This window comes from Equus quagga, chromosome 2 (genome assembly GCF_021613505.1).
Source record: "Equus quagga isolate Etosha38 chromosome 2, UCLA_HA_Equagga_1.0, whole genome shotgun sequence".
Classification (NCBI taxonomy): domain Eukaryota; kingdom Metazoa; phylum Chordata; class Mammalia; order Perissodactyla; family Equidae; genus Equus; species Equus quagga.
This window is the reverse complement of record NC_060268.1, coordinates 100378753-100393626: the sequence shown is the minus strand read 5'-3', so window position 1 is coordinate 100393626 and position 14874 is coordinate 100378753.

Here is a 14874-nt window from a genome sequence, read left to right as displayed (position 1 = left end):
TTAGCCTTGAAAGTGTGATAATTTGAGTATAAAGGGGCACCTGAGCAAAGACTTAGTAAGTACCTAAATGCCACCTGGCAGTATTGATGGCCCCAACAAAACAACATAGAACACTCTAGAACAGGCGCACTGCCTCGGGGACCAGTTGTGATAACCAAGGTTGAAGGAGAGCCTCGCAAAGGCAGGTGCTAAGCTGGCTGCATTTTTAGCATTAAACCTTCCTTGCGAAGGATAAGAGGAAAATTCTTCTCTCAAAGGCCTACTTCCCAGGAACTGGGTACGACTTTAATAGAAACCAGGTCCCAGCAGAAGAAATGCTGAAGATGTTCTGAGAGCTGCTTATGTGCTCCGCTCTTCCCAGGAGATGCTGGTTTCTGTTCCGCATCTCCACTCCCACCTGCCCCGCCTCCAGCTCCCCTTAGCTGGAGAGCACGTTGTTCCAAGCACACAGGATGCCAGAGACCAAGGTCCCTAAGATGTCAGTCCTATAGAAGGACAGCAAGTCCCCAGCTCTGCCTTCAGCCCCCAATGCACCAAGCAAGTTTGCCCAGACAGCCAAGGGGAAGGGGGACGGAGAGCAGGCCTGAGGATAACGCTCTGGGAACAAGAAGTCTTCTTGTTCCCCCCTCCTCCTTAGTTCCACGGATCTCTATTAAATGACAACAGTGCATTGACAGGAGATAGTGAGATACCAGGGAAGCTTCACGGTCTGCTGGTTCAGACAGACTTGTAAACTAATATCTTAGAAGACAGTGTGGTAAGCGCTAATAACGACACATACAAGGAGCTATGAAATTGCAGGGGAGATGGTCTCCACCTCTGCATTTGTGTGTGTTGGGGAGAAGAGAGTTACATAAAAGACTTCATGCAGCCAGAAGGGAGTCCAGGGAGATGGAAGAATGTGTTGAAAGCACGGGTTGGGAGGTGAATGCTAAGGGGTCTGAACATCTGGTGGATTTTGCAACTCAGAGCTGACTGCAGGAGTGGGAGCCACACTAGCTCAACTCTATCCAGGCAGTTGTGGGGGAACCTGCCATGGTCTTTCCTGTTTCCTCCCATCTAGACCAGGCTGAGCCTCTGAATCACCTTCCTTGGATATTTGTTCTGGGGATGGATAGACTCCATTCGTCTTTAGTGGCTGAAGCGATAAGATAAAAAAAGGAGCAATGAGTCGATTCCCAGAGGATAGCTCTGGTAAGAGCTGGAGGAGCCCTGGTCACACTCAGGTCCTGGCTCCAGTGGCTCCTGAGGCCAGCTGCAGCCCTGACCTGTCCCGAGGCTTGGTCATCTGGGAGCTGCCACAGGATCCGTCCAATACTGTCCCATCTTTGATAAACCCAGCTCCAGCTGGCTTTCTTCTCTTGTAACCAGGAGGACTTGAGTAATGAGGTGTGTGGGAGTGAGTGAGGTCGAAATGAAGCTGAGGACAAGAGTGTGAGGGCTCTTAAATGCCACATGGAGCATAGACATTTACCCCCAAAAGGCAAGTCAGTGCATGTTTCTGAGCCACACACAGATACGTGTGACCTGTAGAACCTGGACTAAAGCAGGGTGAGACCAGGAAAGCAGATCCTATGGGAGGTTCCCAAAATCATGGAGCACCACTGGGACAGAGAACTTAAGGCCATTGTGTTGGCATAGAGAGAAGTGGAAAGATTCTAGAGATGTTTCTAAGGTGGAAATCAAAGGATCAGGTGGAGGAGGAAGAAGAAGGAGATTCTGAAATGGTGTCATAGAAACCAAGGAAGGAAATAATTTTTTTAAAAAAACGTCATACTCAACAAAACCTCCCCAAAAGGGGGACCAAGAGATCAAACAAGGTGAATATGAGAAAGTGGTGACTGGGTTTGTCAATTCAGAATTTCATGACCAGACAGCAATGGGTTAAGTTGGAAATGTGAAGAAAGGAATTGGGAAAAGGGTTATTGACTCAGCTTTTAAGTACACCAAAAACCAACCAGTATATGATAAAAAACCATTTTTATCATATAACCCGGTGTCCAATGTTGTCATGATAATTCAACTTGATGGAAGGAAAATTATTCTGCTTTATTTCTCCTACTTCTATTTTTTAAAATAAGTTAAATAATTTATTTCATTAAAAGAAAAATGTGCTTTTTTTCTCATCAGCCACAAGAACCCTGAGCTAATAACTCTTTTCTCAATGTATATATTTATTACGTTTTTATTTTTTGAATAGTTAATACATATACATGACTTCTTAAAAAACTCATAGAGTGTAGAAGGGTATGAAGTAAGACATGAATCTCTTTCTCTCCCTCACTCTCACATCAAAAACAGTTACCAGTCTCCTGCCAATATTTTCAGTAGTCTCTGCACACACAGCCTTATAAGCACGCGCACACTCTTTTGACACCTACATGTACTGCTCCATGCCTTGCTTTTTCCACTACATGTAGCTCCGAGATTGTCCCCTATCTGTTCATTTGGATCTGCCTTTCATTTCAAAATGGCTGTATGGCATTTCCTTGGGTTGATTTACCATATTTTATTTCAGCATGGTTGAAATAAAATATGGATGGATGACCTGTTGGGCTGTTTCTACCATTTTCCTAATGTAGTCAGGGCTGTAGCCAATGTTCTTTGGGTAAAAGTAAGACAAATTCCTATAATTCAAACTGCCAAATTAAAGGGAATGTGCATTTAAAATTTGATGGGTATGCTCAAACTGCCCTCTCACGTTCCTATCGACCATGTCTGAGAGTGACAGTTCCACGAGACCCTCGCCCAACACCGTGTGTCTTTTGCTTTTTGCCAGTGGACGTTATCACACAGAGATAAGGGTTAAACTCAGACCTGGGCTGATCCAGGAATGCCTGGGACAACGACTTCAGAGTCCTGTTTCTACAGAAAGCACAAAGTTAAGGAAATATGGAATGTTGTGTCTGCCTCATCTTCAGTGTAGACTGTTCCTGGGCTCAGGGAACTGTGAGCTGGGATGCAGGTCTCAGGCCACCATGAATACAGGTATAAAGAGAGCGTCAGGGTGACCCACATACACCTTGGTGCTTGTCTGCTTAGGAAGTGACAGGTGCTATGCAGCTGTATTACTTGTCCCTGCATCCCTTCAGAAAGCTAAGTAACCTCAGTATTAGTTTAAAGCCTATTAAAACTCTGAATCTGTGCAGGTGCACAACTCATTGGTTTAAATTTACATTTATTTTATTTTGAGTGAAGTTGAACATTTTCCTTTTATCCATTTTTGTGAACTATCATGTTCCTTGCCTACAAGAGATGTAGTGTTCATATTCTTATTTATTTACAAACAATCTTTATATACTATAGGATGTGTCCTTTTATCATATGTGTTGCAAGTATTTTTTCCAGTTTTCAGTTTGTCTTCCGACCATGTTTATGGCATTTTTTACTACGAAGAGTCATTTCCTTTTATACTTATATGTATCCACCTTTTCTCTTGAGATCAGGATTTTGTGAAGTCCTTTTAAAGGTCTTTTTTATTTAAGATAATAAAGTATTTCTTTCATCTTTCCTTCTAGTTATTTTATTTTCCTTTAGTTAGTATTCAATACACCTGGGATTCTTATTTTGGCATAAAGAGTGAGGTAGTAATCCAACTTTATTTTTTCCAGATTATTACCTAAATCAGTGCCTTGATAATAAAAGCTCCCACAGTCCACTATAAGGCACTGTTAGAAGCTCTTTTTCAGACTCAGCAATATTACACTCTCAAAACGCCTAAAATTTCTCTCAGCAATATAGAACAGATTACGGCAACAGAAACTAGAGACATCTAATGCTCTATTCCACCTTTATATTAGCCATTCCTAAAATAGGCAATATAAAAGGATTTGTAAAATTTCAACAGGAATTGAAATTGCAATTCAGGTAAACATCTGCCAGATGCACAAAAGATTGTCCACCAGCCAAAAGAAGATAAAGAAAATTGTCTGTCCATCCATCCCCATCACGTACTTCTTGCTCAAAAAGAAGAGGCTTTTGCCCACCAAGTGGGAAGACACAACAGGCAGAGAAGGTGCGACTCGCTGAGGCTACAAGGGGTGAATTAATGGCTTCCCCTTCACATTGGTACCATCTTTCCCCAGAGAGTTCAAGACAATTTAATTCAACAATACTAACTCTCAGCCACATAAAGCAGAGGTGTAAGTGGGTTTGGTGTTAAATTCTCTACCAGTGGTAGAGAGGTGAGCAGTAGGCACAGGCTGGACTTTAAAGAGCCCAGTGGCGAGGACATGGATGTGTATAGAGATGGGAGTACAAAGGGGAAGGCATGAACATGAGATCACCATTCCTGTTTTCTAGAAACAAAGCTACATTTAGATTCACATTATCCAGGGAAAAAAATTGCCCTTTGCAGCAAATATCAGAGAGTTCAATAGATTTGCACAAAATAAATAATTGCTAAACCCCTGCAAACGTGGTTGGGGGCACATCTGTCATCCCGTAGCTTAAGATCTGGGTTGATGGTTCTAACAGCAACAAAATAAATGCAAAATGTCAAAGCAGACTGATCCACCAGCCAGTGAGGAAACACCACACCTGGATAGAGCTTTTCCCTTCTAAGTCAACCAGGGAAACATCAGAGTTTATGCAAAAACGTATGGCATTGCTCAGAGATCCTGGTTGAATTAAATGGAAAGCAATTGCGATTAACTTAAGCAAAACAGGGAACTTAGACATAACAGATGGCTAGGGGATAAGGGTTGAAAAAAAGGCAGAAACCAAGAAATTTAGCGACCTAAAGAGCAGAACACATCAGTCAGGCTCTTATTTAAATGCCACACACTACGAATTGCGTCTGGCTCATTTAAGTGAAAATACTGACAGCATCATCAGGAGCCCCAGAATTGACAGAATGACTGGAGAATCTGGCTCATAAAATGGTCAGGATCAAGGAGACGAGGCGCCACCAGAAACAGATGAACTCCTACCACAGGAAGAGTCTGAAGGTGGCACGTCTGCCTTAGAGGTTAAACATTGGGTACCCAAGGGTCACCTCAGCCCCAAGTGACAACTCGGATGCTGCCTCAGGCACCATCTCTTCTGCCCCTGGAAAATGGCCATGGCTGTCACCCTGCAGACAACCAGTGAATTATCTACTGGCCCAGGTCTTGGCATCACTAGCTTCAGAATCCTAGGCAAGTCCATCTCATTAGCCAAGTCACGTGCCCAGCCCCCAGCTTCCTGCAAGGCCTGAGACTTCATATCTGGCTTTTTAGTTTCCATCATGGTAGACGAATTCAGTGCCCGCCAAGAAGACTGTACACTGAGCAGTGAAGGAAATGACAAATGACCACTCGATTAACAACCTAAACGAAGGTTCTGGGCAGGACATCATTGCCTCTCCTGCTGAACATCAATATTGTCACCCCTGCACACCACCGCTACTGCCCCCACCTCTGAAGGTGAATTGGAACCAAGTCCTGGCTGCCAAAGGCAGGGACAGAGGGAGCATCTGGACCTTCAGGCTTCCAAAGAGAAAGGCAAGCAATAAATAAAGTTACATTAAAAAGAGAATATAGCCAAAATTCAAGGAGGAATTTTTTTTAATGTTTTAGAAAAACATTTTTTAAACCACATGTTTTGCTTTTTCATTTAAATTAAGGAAAACATGTAATCTGTAAACCAAAAGATAAAGAGAACAGGGACCTGGTTAAGAGAAGAATGTAAAAGGATTAATAAATGCTATTTGAGTTTAATGTTGATTTAGAGATTGCAGAAGATAAAGCCAATAAAGAGGAGGAAAGGCAAAAGTCTTTCCCTAAGTGCAGAGAAGAGTAAGAAATAAAAAGATGAAAAATACAGATGCTGTGAAATGAAGAGCCACACAGACATAATGCAATGCACCTGAAAGAAGCCATAAGACGTTGAAAATAAGCACTCATCAGAGATATAATAAAAGAAAACTTCCCTGAATAGAAGCAATACCTCCTGAGATCTCAGATCAAAGTTGTTTCCAAGAATCAGACATAATTAATGAAAAGGAACAACACATGCATATATCCCGGTGACTTTCAAAATTACAAGAATAAAGAAAGAATTATATAAATATGAAGACATGGAAAAACTGATGCCACAAAAAAAAGAATAAAATATCAAGCTAGACTCAGCCTTTGCCTTTCAGTCACACTGAATGACTGCCATATCATTGGCAGAAATGTATTGTTTTAAATGTTTTGGAGCCAATCTAAATAAAAATCACAGTAAGAAATTTAAAAGTAGAGTAACTAAAATATAAACTATTGATAGTGAGCAATGAAATTTCATAAGTGTAGATTTGTCTAAATATTTGTTGTAAATATGGTTAAAAGAATAAAACAAAAGTCAAAATATATTCTAAAAGAGAAAATAAAAATTAACAAAACTAATAATAATTACCTTGTTTTTCCAAAGAACACTAAATTTAAAGGGAAGTAAGCATAAGTTTATCCCATGCTAAAGTTGGGGAAAAATAGACATATTTAATTTTTGATGCTGGTGATTAAAGGAAACTATAATGAAGTATTTTTAATTAAATACATTTATTTGTAGGATTCAAAATAAGTTGTGTAAATTGTACATCACTAGAAGGGAAAGAAAAAAATCAAATAAAACAATACATACAGTAAAGGATTGGGAGTTGGAGCTATAAGTAGGTTTCTGGTGAAGCAAGAAACAAGATGAAAAATGAGATTGAAATTGGAGCTCAACAATAAGTGTAAATCAGTTCAATTACCATCCTAAAACAAAAAGAGGAGAAAACAAGCACCAACACACAAGGGCAGCCACAAGCTGTTTTTAAGAATCTAAAACAAAGCAGCACAGAAAATTTAAAAGTAAAAGATTGGACAATGGTAAATCAGACAACAAAAGCAGAGGCAGGACATTCATATCAGACAACGTAAATTCCAAACCAACAAAAATTGTTAAACTGAATAAAATAGGATTATACAACTTTTGGTGAAGGTACATTCTACAACGACATCCTGATATTCAAAGAAAAAATTTACATACCAGGTAACATAGCATTAAATATAACTAAGCAAAACCTGTTGGAAACAAAAAGGGACTTTTAAAATTTAAACACTCTACTACATTATATTGGGTTCTATGTGACCTATTGTCTTTAAAAGACAAAACAGAAAGGAAATAAATAAGGTTCGAAGTAATGATTTTCAAGTGCATCTCCAGTGTCTGTGGCAAAAGGGGATAAAAGATACTAAGTTGAGACCATCTACCCTGCATAATCAGCTTTCTTGGATTTGAAGAACATGGTCTTGAGAAGGCAATGGTTGAACGTGGTTCATTGTTTTTAAAAATCTAGAGGATACTGATCAAAAGTCAGATTCTAAATTCAGTGCATGTCAATATTTAGTTTGAATGGCTGTCGTAGTCAAAAAGCTACTTACAAAAGCACACAGAACCACACAGAAGAACCACACTGTCGGCTGCACTCTCTGAATCCATTATGCAAAGGTTTTTTTTGCTAAAATTCTCTTAGTAAATTTCCATCATCCCAACTGTCAATCAGTTATTCATGCCAAATAATTGGAAAGTAATGTGCTTTGAATTTTTCAACCAAATAAGCTCAAAAATAACAAAATTCTTTGAAGAGTTTTTAAAGAAAGTTAGATTTTCTTTTATTCCTAGGGTTTTGGGTGTGCATACATGCGAGATATTGTAAGTGACATATATTGTTTTGAGCAAAAAAATCATGAAGGATGAAACATTCCTGACATCTGTTTCCAAAATGCTCTTTCCTTAGCACACATTTCTGTCAAAAAGCGGTCTCTCAGTTGTTAAAACATCACCTTTACCTTCAAGGGACACATTAAGTGAGTGAGTTTCTTCGAAAATCTCTACTTGGTTACCAAGGGAAAAAAGTCTTCCAGTCTGGAATGCGTATCTTTCTGCATGAGAAAAAATGTGTTTCACTGTATCTTTAATTTGACGAATCTTTGAAACATTTTACCAGGAGATACCCAACTCTCCTCTGTGAGGTACAAAGACGACCCACGGTCACAGCCCTCTCTTCTGAGTATGTTAGCAAGATTCTCCCACTTTATTTTTAACTACATGAATGACACTTCTGGCTTCCTCACCTATGATGGAGGCAATGGATAAATTTCACGTGTGATGCGATTGTGACTCACCCAAGGACCCTTTTGACTCCAGTAGAAGCAGCTGCTTCATCTGTAACTACATTTCTTCAGTGTTCACTCCCCTCCTCCAGAAAACAGAGGGGAGGTTAAAAATTGTTATTAAAGAAGTAATGTACTGTTGAAAAACTATCTTCTCTAGCACATTTGGAGAATGTGTGAGAGAGGCTCAGCACACACACACACAATGCGCTTCATGCATTTAATTACTGAAAGATTGTCTAGAAGAGGCTCTGAACCGAAATATCTTAGAGAACTCTGTACTTTTATCCAGCTATATAGAAAACCTCCTATATGGAAGAAATTGTTCTAAAACCTGTGTCTTCAAATATATCATGATGGATTTACGTGTATTCAAATACTTTTTGCTAACAAAGGCATACAGTTTTACGTGGCCATGATATGGTTTTCTGGGGATAATTCTAGTGACTTTTAACATCAAAGGGAGAACGTGAGTATCCTCTGTGATGTGTGGTTTTTTATCTTTTACTATACAAAGAGAAATCTCAAAACAAACTTTACATTTTTTTGATACATGGGATTGAATATCCTATGACTTAAACATGGCTGAAAAAAATGCAGATGTTTGTCTTCGGGTTCTGAATGCTTCATTTTAAATGCCTTGAGAGTGTGAAGGCTTCCCATTACCTATGGCTAGCGTTTCAGGGCACAGTACATACTCAGGCAGACTTCCAGTGTGATCTGATTACGTCATCATTGCTTTTACGTCTTAGTGGGAACGATGGAGACTTAGACTGGGAGTAAAAGAAGTGTTGCTCTGACATTTGGGGAGTTTTGCTTCATTTTGGTTTTGGCTGTTGTTTACTTGTGCTTGCATTACAAGAATCATCTTCAATCTAAGGTCGTTTTGCAAGAATCCTTCTCATCTACTTTTCCATTTGGGGGAAATTAGTTTTGTCCAAACTAGAAAATTATCTGTAAGTCTACCTAGCTGGGAACAGATAAGCTGCAGTGCATCACAGTACACTAAAAGTTAATAAAAGGAGGAGAGAGATGCTGTCAACCCTCCTGTCTGGAAATGCCCACTGATCTTTTAGGAAAACTTACATATGACACATAGCATTGTAATTTTCTGACATCAGTTATCTATGGCCAAAATAAAAGTGTGTAACCAACAACCACAAAACCTTAGTGGCATACAACAATGCACACTTATTTCACCCAGCATCTCAGGGAGTCTGCTGATCTGCAGCTGAGCTCACTCATTCATGCCCCTGAGGTCAGCTGTGGCTCAGCTCGGAGGCTGCTGATGCTGGCTGGGCTTGCTCGCATGTCTGAGGGTTGGCTGACTGTTAGCTGGTCTTGGATGGCCTCTTCTGGGATTATTGGAGCAGCCTGGCTCTTCCCACCTCTCATCTTCCAGCAGGCAAGGCAACGTATCTCATAGTGATGACAGAGGGCAAGAGGGAGGCAATCCATTCTCATACGGACTTTTCAAGCTTCTGCTGGCATCGTGTTTGCTTCCATCCCATGGGGTAAAGGAAGTCACATGACTGACTCATGAGCTCAGACTCAGAGTGGGAGAGGACCAAAGGTGTGGACACAAGGAGGCTGAAGAGCTGGCTGTCATCGTAATCACTCTACTGAATCGGAGTGACCATATCAAGTGTATAGTAAAAAAAATTTTTAAAAAGTTTTATTATCTACTTTCTAAAACTTCCATATCCTCTGAAATACATACAAACCACTTTTGATATTATTGGTCCTCAAAGGTCTAGACATTTGTGTGTTTTGTTTGTTTGTTTTTCGGTGAGGAAGATTGGCCCTGAGCTAACATCTGTTGCCAATCTTCCTCTTTTTGCTTGAGAAAGATTGTCACTGAGCTAACATCTGTGCCAATCCTCCTCTATTTCATATGTGGGAGGCTGCCACAGCATGGCTTGATGAGCGGTGTGTAGGTCTACGCCCAGGATCTGAACCCATGAACCCCGGACCACCGAAGTGGAGCACACGAACTTAACCACTATGCCACTGCACCGGCCCCAGGTCTAAACAATTTTAATGGTTAGGTAGATACATTGACTTATTTTTTTGCCCTAATGACAATACTTATTTTTAAAATCACAAGTGAAATTTCAATAAATGCTAAAAAGCAAAAATTTATAGACCAAATAACCCCAGCTACAAAAGAAGGAACCAAAAAATTAATAGCATTCCTTGTAAAAATGAAAGGGAAAGACTTGATTATCGAAAAAAATAACTTTTCAAAATAATTATATGTTGTCAAAAGGGAATCAAAATGCCAAATATAAACTATTTTTTTAAACAGCATAATAGATAATATTGCTACATATAAATACATGTGGGATACGGCCAAATATATAATTCAAATTTACTGCTTTAGAAAAGAAGGAATAAAAGTAAATGAACTCTTTGACTTAAGAAATCAGGCAAAAAGCACATCTAAGAAATGTAAAAAAAAGAGAAATAGTAAAGATAACAACAGAAAATAATTACTTATAAAATAGAATATAGTAAAATTAACCAATAAATTCAGAGGCTGAATTTGACAGAGAAATAAGAATATAAAATAGGCAACAAAAAAAGAAAGACAGTTCACATGTACAATGTTAGAAATAGTGGGGAAAGGAGGGAAAAAGAGACGCAGGGGCTTTTTTTTAAATAGAGAATTGTATTTTTTTTAAGTCCATATATATGGATTTAGAAATGTTAAAGGAATGGGAAAGTATAAAAAGCAAATACAAACTATCAAAACTGACCCAAGACTAAATGAGAAATTTGAAAATTTTCACAGACAGGCAAAAATTTGAAAACATTGTCAAAAAATTAAGTCCAAAAAAGATCATGGGCATGGATCATTTTTCAAGTGAGTTCCTTCAAATCTCTTAAGAGACACTTCAACTACCTTCTAAATAGCTGAAAAAGGATTACAAAATAAAGGAAAACCATAAATCAATTGCAAATATAAATGCAATTATCTGTGAAATTGAATCCACCATACATTCAAATAAATATACAACAAAACTATGTAGAGAATTGCTCATAAACACAAGGAATGTTTAATATTTGCAAATCTATTAAAATCAATAAGTTATAAAAAGAAAAACTACATTATTACCTGCACAGAGCAGGAAAAGTATTTGATTAAATCAACATCTCATTCATGATGGGGGGGAAATACCTTCTTACTAAAATTAACGATTAAAGCATATTTCTTTAATGTGATAAAAACATATATGTCAGTCCAAGACCAGACATTCTCTTTATGAGTCAATTTAGAGGCATTTCTGTTAAATTCAGGAGCAAGAATTTCCATGATTGCCATTATTTTGCTACCATTTGGGAATTTCAAATCAGTGCAATAAGGAAAAGAAAACAATAAAGCATCATAGACAAATATATATATATATGATATATATTATATTTAAACATACATAGACATATATAAAATTTGTTATTTAAAAAAATCAACAAAAACCTATCAGAACCAGAAAGAGAGCTCAGAAACGTAGATAATTACAAACTAAATATGCACAACCCATTAGGTTTTTATACACTCGGAAAAAAACCTGATAATTTAATGTGGAAAAAAATTCATTCATAAAAGTAACAAACAAACACTTAACATATAATTAACCAAATGTGAAGAAAATTACTACATTTTCCTGTAAAAATAAAAGAAATCTTGAATAAGAGAAAGTTATGTGATAAATATCCATGGAAAATTAAAAGCAAAATTATTTTGCATTTTAATGGAATTCTAATCAAAATTGCAATGAAGTTTTTGATGAGTTCACTAAAATAAATATATTTCATCATAGGAATAAAGGGAGGAAAGTATCTACTTTTTAAAAGAACACTAGAGATATACTTCCAGCCACATAAATGTGGCAGGAATGAAGAATTAAAAGATATCAATGAGGGGAAAAAATTGACAAACTCAGAAAAGGATCTGAGTATTTATAAGCACTGTTTATATAAGAGAGACGTTTGGAAGCAGTGCAAAACAATTTTATTTAATAAATAATACTGAGACAATTATTTAGACATTTAAAAGTAATAAATGAGATCCTTACCTTATACCACACACTCAACTAAATTCCAAACAATTAACCAGCTAAGTCTGAGAAACTGAACCCTTGAAGAAAACAAGACGTGAAGAGTTATCTGATCTTAGAGTAGGGAAGGCCTTGTAATCATAAGAACAAATGAAGGAACAATAAATGAAAAGTCTGATTGATGGTACTATATAGGATTTTTAAACTTAGGAGCAACTAAAAATACCATAAACAAAATTAAAAGACTACTAGCAAAATAGGAAAAACATGAGCAATCTACATATCAGATGAAGGGTTAATACACTTCATATCTAATAGAAAGAGAGCCCCTACAGCTTAGCAAACACTCCAGTAGACAGATGCGCAAAGGGCATGAATAAAGCAATTTATAAAACAAGAAAATCAATGGAAAGTACAGACTAGATAAAATAGTCAATCTCATATGAAATCAAAGAAATAGAACACGACATCATAATGAGATGACATGGCTCACACATCAAATTGGCAACATGCTTTGTCTTCGCTTTGCTTTGTGTTGTTTTGTACCCAGATTAGTGAAGCACAGCGGGATAGCCATCAGCCTCCGATGAGAATGCAAACTGGGGCCGTGGTTCTGGAGGGCCCTTTGAAATCTCAGATCCAGTGCTTTTAAACAGGCCATGCTCTTTACGAAATAAGTCTAAGGAAATAATTAGCGATGTGCACAGAGCTATTTGTACGACGGTGTTCATCACAGTGATACTTATCATCAAAATAATTAGCAGAACCTAAATATCCAACAATAGGGGACTGTAGCAATAAGGAATAGGTTAAACAACCTGTGGTCCATCTGTATGGTGAAGTAGCTACTAAAATCATGAACAGAAGAGTATTTAACAAGATATGAAATTCTTCACAATATAACGTTAAATAAACAAAGCCAACCCATGGGTTGATGAAAGAGAGCGTCTTAGAAAATAGAGAAGACGCCATAATTTTAATTTTGATAGTAGCTCTCATTTTTGCATCTCCAGTTTTTACAATGAACATGTGTTACATTTATAAATCAGAAGGAAAATAATGTCTTCAAAATCTATTCATTCAACATTTTTAAAAGCACAGTATTCTCCAAGGTTAGTGTCTTAGCAACCTCCTAAATAATCCATTGTTCTTTCACATAGATTGAAGTCATCTGTCTGGAATTCCAAAAGCCGACAACAGCCATTTCAGACCCTCGCGTTTTTTCCCTCAGATGTGACAGACAGAGATCATCATGTAAAATCAGGGCAGAAAAAAGTGCAGAATGGACATTTTTATTCACATTTTGGAAGAAAGTATGTTCCAAATAGAGTCAAGTGGCAAAAAAAAGAAAAGAAATAAAAAATTTCCCAATGTCACACTGTCAATAGGTCTTCCGTATTGGGGTTGAAATTTCTCTTTAATTTGTCTGGCAGAATATAAGGCTGCAGAGAGAAACAGATGAACCAGGATGAGAAGCCATCGGTCCACAGAGGGACTGCATGCTGCCTCCCTTTAGTCTGAGACAGCCACCAGGAGACAGGGCCATACGGCGTGGGGAGCCGCTCTGCTCACCCAGCTCCCAATTTTAGATTCCATTGCCAGGCTGGGAGCATTAGTTCTCAGAGCAGCACAGCCCCAGTGATGGGGAAACCGGTTATCCAGAATCCTCAAGGTCTGCCCAGCCCGGAGCCCAAAGTAGAGAAAGGAAGAGACTTGGGGAAGATGAAGATGAAGACGTGAGTAAGACAAAGTCCATGCCAGATCAAGGGACTCTGAGCCCCCACAGAGGAGACAGTAAAAGGGCTGAGGATCATGCCCTGGGTCTCTCCACTGTGAGGGGGACGGTACTGAGCTTGCATGTATCATCTCATTAAACTCTCTCAACTGTTCGAGCAGTCAAGAGATGAGAGTTGAAGGAATTTACTCAAAGTCACAAACCAGGAATCAGTGAGCACCATTTGAATGCAAATCTGATTGGCCGCAAAGCCCCAGCTTATTTCACTGAACTCTCTCTGGGCAGCCCAGTAGTGAGTAGCAGCTCGGACATCCTCCCTTTGCGGGGGCACCCGGGCTCAGGGAACAGCAGTCTCACCTTCTCTCATCTTTTTCATCCTCCGCCATCTTTTCTCTGCTTTACTGGAAGAGTTGCATGTCTCCTAGCTTGCCTTCTCATGTCCCCTTCGTCTGGACGGCTACCCCTCACCGTTTCTCCATAACCCATCCTTTCTCCAGGCTGGGCATCCTCCTCCCATGAAGCTGAATCTGCTGAACCCAAAAGTCTAGGCCCTTTTCCCTGACCTTTCGTCTTCTGTTCTCAATGTACCCCAACAAAGCTCTGAACTATAAAGTATGTAGAAGTTCTCATAATGCAGAACATTTTGAAGAAAAAAATAAAAAGACCCAAACTCACTCCATAGAATGATCTACATCTAAAATTTACTAAATGAAGGAGACTGCTACATGAATATAGCTACAGAAATAGAGACCATCCCAAAAAAGGAGAGGTACCAAGATCAAATAAATATAGGAAACAGAACATGCACAAGAGCCTTAGACTTGGAAAAGTCCTCCAGTTAAGGGATATTTTTACTATTATTTTGCTGAGGAAGATTCGGCCTGAGCTAACTTCCATGCCAATCTTCCTCTATTTTATATGTGGGACACCACCACAGCATGGCAGCCAACAAGGGGTGTAG